We start from the raw sequence: 12,136 nt of genomic DNA, 5'->3' as shown, positions 1-12,136 counted from the left end.
GAACAAGAGCACCTTTCACGCTTTCCCCCTTGATTATCTCACATCCCTTCCCTCCGTCTGATATTTTGGCTTTTCCGTTCTGTGCCAAGCTTTGCTCGGAAAGTGTTTTGAAGAGTTTGACTTTGTGTGGTGTGGTGTTGTGCTTCCATCACTTTGACGCGTCGACATTCACATGCCCAGAAATGTGCTAAGCTTCAGGAAGTTTCCATCAAGGTCATCATGAAAAACTGTCAACATCCTCTTGGCTCAGATGCAATGAAACAACCACCTTTAATGAAAAATGGATTGGCAGGCTGCAGCAAATTGATAGAGAGCCTCGGTTTTGTTTTTGATTTTCCCAGCCTGTGCGTGGTTCTGTATGCACTTGGGGAGTTATTTCCTTGTTGGACAAAGTGACCTGGAGCCGTGGAGAGATCACACAACTGAAAAGTCAGGGAGACCTAAGTTTGAGTCCTGCCTCAAAGCCTTATTGACTTGGCGGCTGTTGGGTTCTTTGGGCAGCGGGTTCCTCTATAAAATGAAGGGGTTTGGGTCTAATGCCCCGCCAAGGTTCTTTGCAGCTCTGAAGTTCTGATCTCATCATCTCCGTTTCAGACCCTCTTGCCTCTTACATGACAGGCACTTAAGGAATTCCTACTGAATTGAAACTACAGGTGGTAATCATACTTGGATGTGCTGGAGAGGAGAGGGTGTTGGTTTGGGTATCAAGGGAGCCCAATTCATATTCTGCATCTCCTACTTACTGTCTGGTTTTGGACACTCCTTTTCTCATTTGCCAAATAAAGGGCTCCATGGATATCCTGAGATCACTTCCATCTCAAAGCCTATACTCTTAAGATCTTAAGTGGGTAGCCAGGTTGGCACAGTAGATAGAGCACCATACCTGGGGACAGGAAGACCGGGTTTCAAAATCCAGCCTCAGGGCAACTAGGTGGCACAGTGGATAGAGCACTGGCCCTGGATTCAGGAGTACTTGAGTTCAAATCCGGCCTCAGACACTTGAAAGTTACTAGCTGTGTGACCCTAGGCAAATCACTTAACCCCAATTGCCTCAGCAAAAAAAAAAAAAAATCCAGCCTCAAACATTTCCTAGCTGTGTGACCCTGGGCAAGTCATTTCACCCTGTTCACCTCAGTTTCCTCATCTGTTAAATGAGCTGGAGAGGGAAATGGCAAACCACTCCAGTGTCTTTGCCAAGAAAACCCCAAATGGGGCCACAAAGAGTTGAACACAAGTGAACAACAAGATCTTAAGTGTATAAAACATTTTCTTAATCTTAAAACACTAGTAAATATAGAATCATAGATTTAGAGTTCCAATGGACATTGGAAGCCTTCTAGACCAAACACCTCATTTTATAGGTGAGGAAAAAGAGGCATAGAGAGTATATGACTTACTCCAGGGCACTCAGCAAGTGGCAGAGCCAGAATTCCATGACTCCAAATGAAGCCCAGCCTGTACTGAGAAATTCCTAGCTGTGTGACCCTGGGTAAAGCACTTGACCTCACTTGGCCTCAGTTGCTTCAACTATAAAATGGAGATAATAATAGCTCCTCCCCACCCCCCCGGGTTGTTGTATCCAATGAAGTAACGTTGTAAAGTGCCGGGTGCATCACCTAATGCACAGTAGGCTTTGCGTACACATTATTATAGTTGTCATTGCTACGGTTATGATTCTGATTATGGAGTAGCAGTATTGTATACTGGAAGAGTCAAGAAAACCTAGATTCAAGTCCCAGCTTTGACATATGCTGGTTATATTACTTTCTGTAAGTCAGTCACCTAACTACTTTCTAAGGCCCCAAGTAAATTTTTTTTCTTTTGTCTTTCTTTTCTTTTCTTTTTTCTTTCCTTTTTTTTTTCTTTTTTCTTTTTTTGGCGGGGCAGTGAGGGTTAAGTGACTTGCCCAGGGTCACACAGCTACTAAGCGTCAAGTGTCTGAGGCTGGATTTGAATTCAGGTCCTCCTGAATCCAAGGCCGGTGCTTTATCCACTGCACCACCTAGCTGCCCCCCCACCCCCGCCCCAGTAAGTTTTTGAAAATAAGCGATCGATAATATTTTATTTTTCTATTGCTTACATTTCTTCTAGCTCCCTTCATCTTCTCCCTCCTGGAGTTTGTCCCATATAAGAAATAATTTTTAAAAAATAAGAAGAGAAGGAAAAAATGAATAAAAACAATGTATCCATGGTTAAAGTCAGAAAGCACAAAATGCTTCCCACCTGTGAACTCCCCACCTGCACAGAGGGTGGGGTCGGGCTGTCTTCTCCTAGCTCAGCTACATGCTCACTCTCTCTCTCTCTGTGGTTTTGCAGGCTTCACTTTCCATTGTCTTTCAGTTGTTCTTCCCGTTGGCACTGTTGTAGTTCTTGTGTATTCTGTTTTCTTGGTTGTTGGCTGTGCATTCATTCACTGAAGACTCCCAGGCTTCGCTGTTTTCATCCCATTTGTCATTTCATATAGCACATGGACCACCATTTATTAAGCCATCCCCCAATCAAAGGACGTCCACTTTGTTTCCATTTCTTTGCTACAACAAAAGTGCCGTTATAAATATTTTGGCCTATATGGTGGACTGCTTCTCAAAAATCACCATCTTGAGATACAAGCCTTGGAATCTCTGGGTAAAAGAGTGTGGATATTTTAATCGTTTTATTTGCATAATTCCAAATTACTTTTCAAAATGATTGGACTTATTCATTAATGTGCTGCTTCTTGTTGTTTCAGTCCCACTCTTCTTGGCAAATACACTGGAATGGTTTTCTATTTCCCTCACCAGCTTATTTGACAGATGAGGAAACTGAGACAAACAGGGTGAAGTGACTTGCCCAGGGTCACACAGCCAGGAGGTGTCTGAGGCCAAACTTGAAATCAGGTCTTTCTGACTCAGGGTCTGGCACTCTGTCCACTGAGCCACCTGGATGCCCTCACTAATGTGTTTATCTTCCAACACTCCCTCCAATGAATGCTCTTCTCTCTTTTGTTATCTTTGCAAGACAACTCTGGGACAATGAAACACCAACCTTCAAAGAAAGGTGAACTGCCAAGCTATGCTGCCATTTATTTAGAATCTCATTTTAAACTTTGATTGTCCCGGTGTTTGCTTAATTACATGTGTCCATGGGAAGCGAATGTCCACATGCACTGGTAGAAGTAATTTTCTCACTGGGATTTCCCTACATCAATGAAATCACAGATCTGGTCTCCTCTCCCAGACCACTCCCTCCACCTCACTTCCCACCCAAATAGTTGTTGGCCGTTTGAAAGGCTGGTGGCATAAGGGTTAGGTTTTAGACCCAGAGTCAGGAAAACTTGGATTGAAATCCTTCTTGACGCAAGTCATTTAACCCCAATTGACTCACCAAAAAAAAAAAGAAAAGAAAAAAAAAGAAAGAAAAAAGTATGGGGGCAGCTAGGTGGCTCAGTGGATAGAGCACTGGCCCTGGATTCAGGAGGACCTGAGTTCAAATCCGGCCTCAGACACTTGACACTAGCTGTGTGACCCTGGGCAAGTCACTTAACCCCCATTGCCCCTCCAAAAAAAACCAAAATAAAACAAACAAACAAAAACCGAAAGAAATCCTTCTTAATGCTCTCCTTCTGCATGACCATAAGAAATTCGTTAATCTCTGAGCCTCAGTTTGTTCCTCTGTCAAATGAAGGTAATAGCATCTGCAATATCTACTCAGCCAGGTTATAAGGAGGCGATGAAAAACTCTAAGAGCTAGAAAACTGTATATAAATGCCAAGTATTCTATTAACACCATTTCCCTTTCTTTCTCCCCCACCACACAGTCCCCCCACACACAGTCCACACTGTATACGGACAGCCTTGGCATGTTCAGAGAATGAACTTAAAACTCATCTATAAGGAGCCTCATCTTTTCCTGCCTAGCGTAGGAGATCATCTGGAAAATTACAAACCCCAAACACGTCCAGAAAATTAAGCGCCGCTTCCCCTAGCAGCCTTTGGTCAGGGCTATGATTACAAAATCTCCATCTGTGGTTTTTTTTTAGATGCCTTCTCCGTGAATGCCCTTGCACCATTTTGATTTAGTAGTGTACTTTAGATATTAATTCTGTCATGGCTGCTCCCGCTGTGGGGAGAGGGGGAGGCCGCTAGCCTTCGGGGCTTTCATCTCAGCCCCTGCAGTTAGCACCAGATCTTTTCCTTGGAGAAATATTTATCTGGGCAGTGGGAGCTTGGGATGCGGGAGCCTGTCATGTTTTGAAGTTACCCTTTGCTTCATAACTTGGATCTCGGAAAGTTTTTCTTTGCATCTTGCATTCACAGCTTGCTTCAATAAGCACTTAGTAAGTGCCTACTGTGTGTCAGATACTGTAAGTGCTGAGCATCTGAGGGCAGAAAGTGCTGTCGAGGAAGGCGTACATGGAAAATCAAAGCATCAAAGCTCTAGCACGCAGAGGGTTCTGGGAGGCCACCTTGCCCAGACCCTTCATTTTACACATGAGGAAACTGAGGCCCAGAGAAAACAAGATCACACGGTGCCAGAGACGGGATAAGTATAAGCTATTTCAGACAGGAAAGAACACTAATGGCCAAAGGGATCATGAACAATCTTTCACAGAAGAGTAGTGGGAATTTCCCAGGCTAAGTTCCTTGAGAGCCCAAGTTGAATTTCTTTTTCTTTTTTTTTTTTCTCCACTTAATAGTATTTTTTCCCAGTTACATGAGAAGATAGTTTTCAACATTCATTTTTACAAGATTTCGAGTTCCAAATTTCCCTCCTTCCCTCCCTTCTCCCTCTCCCGTCCCCAAGACAGCAAGCAATCTGATATAGGTTATATTCATACAATCATGTTAAACATATGTCCACATTAATCACGTTGTGAAAGAAGAATCAGAATAAAAGGAGAAAAAAACAATGAGAAAAAAAAACAAAACAAAAAAGTAAAAATAGTATTCCTTGATCTTTATTTAGGTTCCATAGTTCTTTTTCTGGATGTGGAGAGCATTTTCCATCATGGGTCCTTTGGAATTGTCTTGGATCATTGCTGAGAAGAGCTAAGTGTATCATAGTTGATCATCTCACAATGTTGCTGTTACTAAGTACAATGTTCTGGTTCTGCTCACTTCAATCACCATCAGTTCATGTAAATCCTTCCAGGTTTTTCTGAAATCTTCCCTCCATTTTTTATAGCACAATAGTATTCCATTAAATGTATAAACCACAACTTCTTCAGCCATTCTCCAATTGATGGCACCTCCTCAATTTTCAATTCTTTGCCACCACAAAAAGATCTGTTATAAATATTTTTTGTACATGTGGGTCCTTTTCTTTTTTTAATGATCCCTTTAGGATACAGATCTAGTAGTTATATTGCTAGATCAAAGTATAATCACAGTTTTATAGCCCTTTGGGTATAGTTCCAAATTTTCTAGAATGATTAGATCAGTTCAATACTCACTAACAGTACATTAGTGTTCCAATTTTCAGACATCTCCAACATTTATCATTTTCCTTTGCTGTCATATTAGCCAATCTGATAGGTGTGAGTTGGTGCCTCAGAGTTGTTTTAATTTGCATTTCCCTAGTCAATAGTGATTTAGAGGGGCAGCTAGGTGGCACAGTGGATAGAGCACCAGCCCTGGATTCAGGAGGACCTGAGTTCAAATCTGGCTTCAGACACTTGACCCTAGCTGTGTGACCCTGAGCAAGTCACTTAACCCCAATTGCCTCGCAAAAAAAAAAAAATAGTGATTTAGAGCATTTTTTCATATGACTATCACTAGCTTTAATTTCTTCATCTGAAAACTGCCTGTTCATATCCTTTGACCATTTCTCAATTGGGTAATGACTTTTATTCTCATAAATTTGCCTCAGCTCTCTATATATTTGAGAAACGAGGCTTTTATCAAAAACACTGCATGCAAAATTTGTTTCCCAGCTTTCTACTTCCCTTATAATTTTGGTTTCATTAGTTTTGTTTGGGCAAACCCTTTTTAATTTAATGTAATCAAAATGATCCGTATTGCATTTTATAATGTTCTCTATCTCTTGTTTGGTCACAAATTCTTCCCTTCTCCATAGATCTGACACATAAAGTATCCCTTGCTCTCAAAATTTGCTTATGTTATCAACCTTTATGTCTTAATCATGTACCCACCTTACCTTGGTATACAGTGTGAGATGTTGGTATAGGTTTAGTTTCTGCCACACTATGTTGCAGTGTTCCCAGCAGTTTTTGTCAAATAGTGAATTCTTATCCCAGAAACTGGAGTCTTTGAGTTTATCAGCCCACGGTGACTCTCACCCAGCATCACGTATATGAGACTAGGGGTCAAATAAAGTGAGTAGCAAAAATGAAAGGGAAGGAAATATATTCTTAGTGAGCTAAGGAAGCCTGCTTGTGCTGGTAGCAGCTTCACCTCTCTAGGGTACAGATTGGGTTGTTATAGTTTGGTAGGCTTCCTTAGAGAACAGCCAATTAGAGCCATTGAAGGGCAGAAAGGAAATAGAAGGGGGAGGGAAGGGAAAGTCTCTGGAGTGTCAGGAGTTGATAACTGTCATGTTTGTTCCTGTTCTAAAAATGTATTTCTCTGTGGTTAGTAATCACTAGGAAAGTAGAGGCCTCCTCAAAAATAAAATCAGTCTTGCTCATCTTGTTGTTGCCAGTCAGGAAGAGAATAAGGTATAAGGCCTGAGCATCTCTAGTCATCTAACCTCTTACCTTGGTTTCTTGGGCCTCGTGAACCAGATGCTGTGCTAGACATTGGACATACAAGGATAAGGAATGAAACTACTCAAATAAAGATGGAAGGTTGGGAGGAGGATGAGTACATGTATAAATATGTATAGCATAAATATGAATCAATTTCATATTAATATGAAATCAATACATATAAATATACCCAAAGTGGTACTTTGGGAGGGAGGGCATTAGGGGAATGGAACACGTACTAATTAAGCATCTCTTAGGTACTAAGGACTTCCAAGTATTATTTCATTTGATATCAGGAAAGGTTTCATGGAGAATATGGTGCTTGAGCTGAATCTTGAAGGACAGAATAGACTCTGTGTGGAAGAGGTAAGGAGGAAATGCATGCCAGGGATGGTGGATAGCCAGTGCAAAGGCTTGGAGATAGGAAATGGAGCACCGAGAAACAGAAAAGACCATTTTGTCAAGATTGTAGAGTGTTGGAGGAGAAGTAATGTCCAGTGAGGCTGGAAAGGTAGCTTGAGAGCCGGTTACATATTCCTATAAAAGCTAAACAGAAGAATTTCTATTTTATCCCAGAGGTAATCAGAAGCCACTGGTGTGGGTTGAGTAGGGAGGAGAATCACAGGGTCCAACATGCACCAAAAGAAAAGTACTTTGACAGCATGGTGTGAGATGGTCTGGAGTGGGGAGAGAGATGAGGCAGGAAGATCAATTAGACTGTTAAATAATTTAGGTGAGAGGTGATTAGGGCCTGAAATAAGACGATAGCTGTCTGAATGGAGAGAAGAGAGGAGATGCAAAAACTGCCATCAAAATAGAAATGATAAAAGTTGGCAACTGACTGGAAATGTTAGGTCATGGAGAGTGAGGAGAAATGGTTAATGCCTCGACCCCAGCCTAGAAGGAGAGTGATGCCATCAACCAAAATAGGGATGATTGGGAAGGAGCATGGTTGAGAAAGTTGGGTTCTCTTTGGATATTTGGTTAAGTTAATTACATTCAAGATGTCTCTAGGACACCCAGTTTGAAATGCCCACTAGGTAGTTGGTGATGTGAGACTAAAGCTCAGGAGAGAGATGGGGATGGATATATGGGTCTGAGTCATCAGCATAGAGGTGATAATTAAGGCCATGGGAGGTGATAAGGGTCCCTAGAGAAAGAATGGAGAGGGTGAAGAGAAGGTAGCCTAGGGCAGGTAAGAGGTGTGATGTGGCTGATGAGCCAGCAGAGGAGAAATGCTCAGATGGGTAGAAGCAGAATCAAGAAAGAATCATTTCATGAAAAGCCAGAGAGGGGAGAATATGCAGGAAGAGAGGGGGTTGTGGCAGGATGGAGGAGGGTGGAGAAGATTTGGAATAACTTCTTTGGGGAGTGAGACAGGGAATCAATTAGGGAGGAATTTCACTGCCTTGACTCAGTGGGAGCCCAACTTTAGATTAGACAACCTGAATGTGTAAGGTACTGGGCAGCATAACTGGAAGATTTCCTCTAAGGCCTTTAGTAGTGGGAGAGGTGGAGGGTGAGAGCTCTGGGAAGAGAAGGGCAGCCACAGAGCAAGTGGTTAAGGGACTGAAGAGCAGAGAACAACATAGAAGTAAAGCCGACTCCAAGGATGGATAGAGTCAGGATGGCGGATCCAAGGAGGATGGAGTCAGAGTAAGGGTAATGGAGTGAGAAAGTACTTGGGGTGGCTGAATTGGGGGTCTCCATGAGGGAAAAGAATGAGTGTGGGAGACACGAGGCATAGGGAGAGATGGAATGATAGGGGAATAGGGTCAGACAGAGGGATGTCAGTTTTTAATGGGACACTTATAGATAATGGTGAGGTCTAGCATATGACCATCCTCACGTGTGACTGAGGTGGAGTGAGGAGTGACTCATGGAATTAAGGCTGGCTGAGGAACTGAGATGTGAGGAAACTTGAGAGGCATCTCTTTGAATATTAAAAGTCTCCTATTTTAAAAGCAGGAGGTGGGGAGGAGAGGAAGATGGTGAGCCCGGGGCTGAATCCTTAAAAGGAGGGAGAATGCCCTATGGGTCAGCATCCTATGCCCATTATAATTTGCAGATTCTAAAAAATGTAATTGAGAATACTTCAAAGGAATAAAGGTCGCTGAGTAAAGGAGGCAAAGGGAGAGTTTAGTAGGGATAGGGGCCCCTTCAAGGACTAGCATGTCAAGGGCTATGTGATTAAAGGTGCAGCCCGTGCTGGAGAGGAGAGCTGGGGACTCAGTATCTTCAGGAGAGAGCCAGGGCAGATGGAAGGAGTGTGTGAGAAAGAGTCTAAGATAAGTGAGAGTTTGTTTATTCAGGAATGGGAATTTCAAAGGGCTCAGTGGAAGAGAAGAGTGGGACATTGGTAGGATAGGGTTGAAGAGGATATGAAAATAAATAAAATAAAAGAGGATAGGGATGAGAAAACTAAAGGAAGGGACTGGTGAATACTTTTTCCCTAAGTGGTAGTGATTGCTTAGTATGAGTGTAGGGAGGGAAACAAGAGAAGGTGAAAGGTGGCTTAATAGTGGATGACAGATGAATAGTGAATCTCACAGTCTACAAGGGCTATTGCAGAGAGGTTTGACCCAGCTTGGGTCTATTCCTACTCCAGAGTGGTTGGTCGAGTTGGGATGGTGGGGAGGTAGAGTTGGGCTGAGATCCCAGCATTCAGAGGCCACTGGCTTGAGTCTGGGTCTGGGTACAGCTATTGCTATGCCTCCTCTATGGCCAGTGGAAGAGGATGGGGTTGTGCCTTCTGTCATCAAGAGTTGTCCAAGAAAGTGACTTACCTAGGGTCACACAGCCAGTATGTTTCAGAGCTGGGAATTCATTCCGGGTCTTTGAGGCAGATTCTCTATCCACTACACTAGATTGCCTCTCAATATAATAAGCTAATGTATGTAAAGCTCTCTGAAAATATTAAAGAGCTATTTAAATGTCACTTATGGTCTTCAGCTTTCTTATCCCAGCTCCTCACAATACTAGGCCCTGCCTCATATGATTGATTAGATAATTTGGAACCTTTTGATTATAAGTGTTCCTATCTATGTGTGTGCCCGATACCAAGATGCCTTGACTAAACCATTCCCAAGATGCACTTAGATTAGAATACATGCACTTCCCAAGGGAAACAATATGAAGGAATTCTAGAATTAAATTCAATATTTGGTGGGTAAAGACTTTTCCTTTCAAGACTTCCTAAAACTCTACCAACTGCTGGTCATCACAAGAGTAATTAAATTCAACTCAACTCAATTCAATTTAAGCACCCATGATATTCAAGGCACTATGATAAGTACTGAGGATCCAAAGGAAAAACAAAACAAAACTCTTCCCTCAAGGAGCTTATGTTAGTTGCGGGGAAAAACACATACTTAGAGAATAAATGCAGAATGTCACACAGCTTTCCTTCCTACGAATAACAGAGCTGGAATAGAGAATCATAGTCAGTGTCACAATAAATGTCACAGAAGATGGCCATACAACTAAAAAAAAAAGAGACAAAGAAAATCTGTAGAAACGAACAGAAAGTTCCATGTCAAGACCCTTCAGGAAATCTTGAGGATGAACTAGACATTACCAGAAGCCACACTGAGATGACAGCTACTCACCCAGCACTGCAGGCTTCCAACCAAGGCTCTGGGACATTGACCTTGGCCCCAGACTCTACATGTTCTGGCCTCATATTTCAAGGTGATCAAACAATTTTCTAGTAATGACGATTCTGTGGAAATGACCAAAAGTCTTACACCCAAAAGAGATGATAAAAATGCATGTGTCAGTCATTTAACTCAAAAAAATCCAAATCTGGGGAATGCCATCTCCAGACTCATGAATAAAACTGTTTATTCAGAAGAGGTTGATATGGACATTATTATTAAGAGTAACACAGTTGCTGTATGCGATCAGATTACAGAATTATGTCCAACTAATGTGTGAGTCCCTTCTCTAACAAATCTTGAAAATGAGTTCTTATTTCGGGAGACTGTGATACAAAACAGAATGAAAGCTGTAGTTCAGTTTCTTAAGGAAACAGAGGAAGATTACAGCAGGGGCTGGCAAATCCTTTAAGTGTTTGATTGTCTGGTAACAAGTCTGTTGTCCTCTCAGGTGAAGATATGGATTTGACCAAGCCTTGTAAAGTCAAGATAGATAGCAGCAACTTAGGAACTCGGTTACCTTTGACCTCAGCTGATGTGCTGGCCCCTGGGAAAACCAAAAGTCTCTCTCACAGCAGTAAACCTTCATCTGGTTTAGAGACGTGGGAAGAAATGGAAATAACTAAAAGTCATACTGTGCCCATTGATCTTCACAGCAGTGAAGCAGTCACACAACAAAAACTAAGACCTAAAAGTAGCCACACAGAGACCTGTATCGAAGATGAAAAAATCTTGGAATTTTCATCCTATCCTGATAAAGATATTCTTCATTTAAGTGTTTATGAAATGGCTATGACAAAAAGCCATACCATAGGCATCTGTGGTGAGAGTCTTGATAGAAAAGTAGCATTGGGAAACAATAGAAACACATTTTCTTTGTTTTTTTCTTTTTTTGTGGGGCAATGAGGGTTAAGTGACTTGCCCAAGGTCACACAGTTAGTAAGTGTCAAGTGTCTGATGCTGGATTTGAACTCAGGTCCTCCTGAATCCAGGGCCAGTGCTTTATCCACTGTGCCACCTAGCTGCCCTTGGAAACACATTTTTCACAAGCAGTCTTGGTTATCCAAGGTAAAACCACTAACTTTTTCATTAGAAGATGACATGGAAAGGGACACTATTAACATTAACCACTAGAGGAGGGAGAAGGAAGGGTCTTCTATAGGAAGTAGGAATTGATCCAAGTCTGGAATGGAAGCAGAGATGCTAAGGGCTGGCATGATCAGGGAGAACATTCCAGGCACAGAAGATTTCTGCAAAAGCCTCCTAGGTAGGATATGGACTGTTCTGTCCAGGGTATGGGAAAGAGTCTAGTTTGGTCAGAATGTCTGGAAAAATAGACTCTCAGCCTTGGTTTAGAGTTCTAGATCGGTATTACTACTGTGTGACTTGCCCAGGGTCACACAGCTAGTAAGTGTCTGGGACCAGATTTGAACTGAGGGAGATGAGTCTTCCTGACTTCAGGCCTGGCACTTTATCCCCTACTGCACTGAGCTGCCCCTCTTGAGTATATACCTTCGTTTAAACTGTGATCTTGAAAATAGTTACTATAGACATCAGTGTTGGGTAAGCATATTCATTTATCTAACTTCTCATGGTCCCAGGCTGCACAGGAGAGAAGGCAGAGAGGGAACTTCAGCATGTTAGCTCACTGGAGCAGGAGAAAAGTCACCAAGAGACCCATGCGGTCTCCCAGAGAGCCAGCATATGGTTCCAAGGAGACCCAAGAGAGACCGAGATAGACAGAGGCCATGCAGTCCCAGAGAGCCAACATGGCTACCTGTCCAGGATTTTTCCC

Source organism: Dromiciops gliroides, chromosome 3, assembly GCF_019393635.1.
Source record: "Dromiciops gliroides isolate mDroGli1 chromosome 3, mDroGli1.pri, whole genome shotgun sequence".
NCBI lineage: Eukaryota > Metazoa > Chordata > Mammalia > Microbiotheria > Microbiotheriidae > Dromiciops > Dromiciops gliroides.
This window is presented reverse-complemented; position numbering follows the sequence as displayed.